A 4,989-nucleotide genomic window follows, 5' to 3' on the forward strand; every position below is an offset into this window, starting at 1 on the left:
TTTCTTTTTCTTATTGGCATTCTCAGTGTTTTGCACTGTGCAGATACTTTAAAAAATGTTAGTTCTATTTGAGTTCAAAATGTTTAGCACAGTGCCAGAATCATCATGACAGCTTAATAAATTTTGCTGAGGGCAGTTGGTACTAGACTTAGGGTGGGGAAGACTTGAATTAAAATTTGGTCTCAGACACTTATTAGCTACTAATACTACTAGCCTTCAGCATCAAGGAGGACCCAAACTAACCAACCCAATGATTGGAGATGTGAGATGCACAATTATGTTTATTATAGTAAAGCGTCTGCTGTACAAGGCATCTTTCTCACTTATCTTTGCTAGAATCATTCCACCCCAGTCTGATGTATAGGAAACAGGACTATTGGAGACGGTCCAGCTGTTGCATATTTTATTTCCACCTATCATCGAGGTATCTCTGCATATCCATAGCATTGGGTAAGTTTTTGATAGCTATGTGACCCTGGTGAGGTCACTTAAACTCTGTTTGCCTCATTTTCCTAATCTGCAAAATAGGGAGAGTGAGAGTGCCTACTTCACAGGATTGCTGTGATTCTATTGGTAAAGTGCTTCATGGAGTGTCTGGAATATTGTAAGCAAGGTTAGCTTTTAATAATAACTATTATTATGAAATGGTGATCTGAGCACACGATTAGTAGAAAAGGTCATATCTCCAAGGTAAGAAGTCTGGAGAGGGGGTGGAAATAATAAAACATGTTGTTATTATTAATGATTGTTGGTGTCAATCATTGGTTCAACAAGAGGTAGTGGGGCATAGTAGACAGAAAGCTGGCTTTGGATTCATGTTCTTTGTCAGACACATCAGTGTGACTGTGGGCAAGTCATTTACCTTCTCACTTCCAGGAAACTATCCAAGATCTTTCAGAAAAAGTAAGAATTGCATTGATGAAGGGAGTTTTCTCATCCAAGAATCCTCTATGCCAAATGAAGGCCAGTTTCTATCCCTGTTATTTCAGCTCTTATAAGATTTATAATTTCAGGAGTCCCTTCCACCAATGGAGACTGCAATTTATCTCTAAGTAGTTAGTTGATAAGTTGTTAGGGAACCAAAAAAAAAAATGATGAAAATAGTCACCTATTGGAAAACCTTCCATTTAAGCCTCCCTATACTTAGTTAGATCTACCCTCAGCCAAAAGACCCACAGCATTATAGAAGCCATATTCATTATTCATTCATCAAGAAGAACCTAAGTGAAAGACTAAGGATTATATTGGAGGGTCACTTGACTTAACACAAAAATATTACTACTAGACATAAGGACAAAATTTTCTGACATTAAAAACCTTTACTTTTATCAATGACACTTAAAAGGGTTCAGTTGTATCTCCCACCCCAAACTCAACCCTGGCCAGTGCTCTATGTCAGCACCTTGGCCAGGGGTGGTAAGGTGGCTAAGAACCATAAGGTGGGGCAGCACCAGGACAGTGGACAGCACCAAACCACTTGATTGCAGAACTGTGCCCTGTCTCCAGTTAGATGTATGAGGATGATGTAGAGTGGGGAATTGGGGGAAGAAGATTGACCCTCACAAGTCAATGTTGATTATATATTGACTGTTTTGTAGCCATTTCAAATGACACTGGAATACAATTCAGACTCAAGTATTTAGTCAAGAACAAAGTCATTTAACAAACATTTATTAAATGCTTAATATGTTTCTGGAACTAAGCACTGAAAATGCAAAGAAAGGCGAAACCAGTCCTTGCCCTCAAGGAGGGCACATTTTAATGGAAGAGGGAACATATTAAAAGCTAGGGACAATCAATGACAGATAGTTAATAGAGAGAGGAGAGAGGGGAGAGAGAAGAAAGGAGAAGGAGGAGAAAGAAGAGGAAGAAGGAGTAGGAGGAGAAAGAGGAGGAGAAGGAGAAGGAGAAAAGAGAAGAAAGGAGAAAGGAGAAGGAAGGGAAAGGATGAGAAGATAAAGAAGAAAAGGAGGAGGAGATGTAGAGATCCTTGGAAAACTTCCCTGGCATGGGTATGTTACTCTGTATCTCTCCCAGGAGTCAACACTCAGGAAGATAACCATAAGGCCTATATGTGTGTTTGTAGTACCACTTCCCCTGGGTACACTGTGGGTCTTGGCTATGTTTGGTATTTTCCCCACTGACTGAGGGTCAGTCTTCTGATATAAAGGGAGTCAGTGGTGATAAGGCCTTCCTGAAGTAGTCTAAAGAAGTCATATTAATATGAACTCTGTCTGAGATTCTTACCCTACAAAGATCAGCCAAAAAAATGAAATTTTTACCCTAAGAGGAAAAAAGACAATGGGGACAGGATAGCTGCCTTCTAGTATTCCACGTCTATTATAAGGAGTTGAAGGAAGAAGAGGAGAAAGAGGAGGAGGAGGAAGAGGAAGAGGAAAGGGAAAAAAGGAGAGGTAGGGAAGAGAAGAGAGGGGGAGGGAGAGAAAGGGAGGGGAAAGGAGGGAAGAGAATAGGAGAGGATAGAGGAGAGGAAAGGGGAGGGGAGAGGAGGAGGGGAGGAAGGGGGAAGTCAGAAGTGTCAAAATTCAGAAGTCGGGAAGCATGGAGGGGGAAGATAATCTTTGTTTTGCTTGGTCCCAAAGATAAACGCTACCTAGAGATCAATTTTATTTTGAACTTCTTAACAATTCAAGTTAGCTGAAAGTAGAATGTCTGAAATGATAGCAAGCTCCCCTTCACTGGAAGGATTTAACCAAAGGCATGATGACTCTTTGCTGTTACAAAATGAAGATGCTTTTTCAGGGATAGATTGGAATTGCAGTTGCCTCCTATATCTGGACTTCTGAAACCCTATGAATCCAGGGTCATCTAACTATGACCCCAAACAGCAGATGATTCCTACTTTGTCTATACTTAACCAATCTATCATTAAGCATGGACAGTGATCCCTTCACATTTCGACCTTCCCCATTGGGGATCAATATTAGAAATTAAATAGAAATGACACACAAGGACCAGAAGATGAAAGAAAAAGAAACTCAGAAATGCAGGAGATTTTTATATGTAAAGTATTTTTAATATCAATATATTTTATCTTTTATTATCAAAATTATTCAAACTTCTTTTCTGGTATGAAGGGAAGGTCAGAAAAAAAGAGTTTTTCTAGTGTGAGGGCACACCACACATCCCTAAGTCCTGTGCTATAGAAAGGATAACTACATAAATATCTACTATGTTCCAGGCTAGAGATGCAATGGTTAGAACACTAGACTAAGAAGACTCATCTTGTTGAGTCCAAATTCAACCTCAGACACTCACTAGTTGTGTGACCCTGTTGAGTCACTTCACCCTGTTTGCCTCAGTTCCCCATCTGTCAAATAAGCTAAAGAAGGAAATGGCAAAGCCCTCTAGTATCTCTGGCAAGAGTCAGATATACTGAACAACAAACAACAAGATGTGCCAGGCATTGGAATTATGAAGGAAAGTAAAATAGAAAAAGTCCCTACATTCAAGGGACTTAACATTCTAATATGGAAGCTAACATGTAAAAAACAAGTGTGGAAGATATATGGCAGGGGAGAGGTGGAGCAGCTAGGTGGTGAAGTAAGAGCACTAGCTCTGAAGTCAGGAAGGCCACAGTTCCAATCCAGCCTCAGAGACTTACAAACTGTATGATCCTGAGCAAGGAAGAATGATGGTGCTGGCGTTGGTGCTGGTGTTAGTGCTGGTGCTGGGGATGATGTAGGGAGTAGGAGGTAATAAGAAAGTGGGAGGTACTAGCATCTGGCAGGGCCCTGAAAGGCCTCCTCAGTAGGGAGGATTTGAGATGTGCCTTGAACAAGTCTAGGTAACTAATACACAGGACTGAGGAAGGGAGAGTTTTTCTGACATAGTGGAAGGCCAAGGCAAAGGCCTGAAGACAGGAGATGAAGTACTGTGTTCTAGGAACTATATACAAGTAGGCTAGTGTAGCTGAATCTATAAGGTAAAGAAGGTGGAAAGGTTAGGAAGACCCAGGTGATAAAGATCTAAAAATACCAAAGAGAAGAATTTCTCTCTCATTAAAACTTGAATTTCTGGTTCCCTATTCATCTGTGCAGGCGCTCATTACATTGCTAAGGCTATGGCCCCTGTGGTGGTACACTCTATAGACTCTAGGGAGTAATGGGTAAGAGAGGCAGGTTGGGCTGCTCCTCAGGAGCCCAGATCATCTTTTGGAGCCAGCCAATTCTCAATTTGATGAGGCAGTCAGGTGGCACAGTGGATAGAGCACTGGCCCTGGAGTCAGGAGGACCTGAGTTCAAATCCAGCCTCAGACACTTAATAATGACCTAGCTGTGTGGCCTTGGGCAAGTCACTTAATCCCATTGCCTTACAAAAACCTAAAAAGAAAGTACCCCAGGGTCTCAAGTGGACTTTTTCCTTCCTCTCATCTCTTAGGTACCCTCCAGTTTGTTTTGTAAATGGAAGACAAAGAAAAAAGCAAATACCCAGCTCCCTTTTAATGTAATTGCATCCTAAGTCAGCTCTGATTGTACATTCTATTATGCCCTTGAGCCCCTGGCCCCCACCCCCAGTTCTAAAGAAAGGTTTAAAATTGCCCCTTTGGAAGGTCCATTTTACTTTGTGGACTTAGCCTCTGTAATTAGAAGAAGTAAACCAAGACAAGTTTAGAGAACTGTCTTAACAAAGGTATAATATCAATTATGTAACATCTACCCAGAATTCCCTAAATCCTGGATGCTTCTCTGAGACTGGGGGGGGGGGGGGGGGAGGGTGGCTACAGAGGAGAGGGATTACAATCACCATCCTCACCATTCAAGTTCACAGATCTCCCAAAATCTATCCTTAGATATTTTGGGGTCCCTGGAGCTAGGACTAAGAACCTCTCTTAGATAAGTATTAGGATTATTGCTTTAGAAGGCTCCCAGGTGAAGAAACTATATCTACCAATGCAGGCCAGCTCCTTCTCTGCAATTGTAGTCTTAAAGAGTTAGCAAGAGCACAGGGAAGTGACTTGATCAGGGT

This window comes from Macrotis lagotis, chromosome 2, assembly GCF_037893015.1.
Source record: "Macrotis lagotis isolate mMagLag1 chromosome 2, bilby.v1.9.chrom.fasta, whole genome shotgun sequence".
NCBI lineage: Eukaryota > Metazoa > Chordata > Mammalia > Peramelemorphia > Peramelidae > Macrotis > Macrotis lagotis.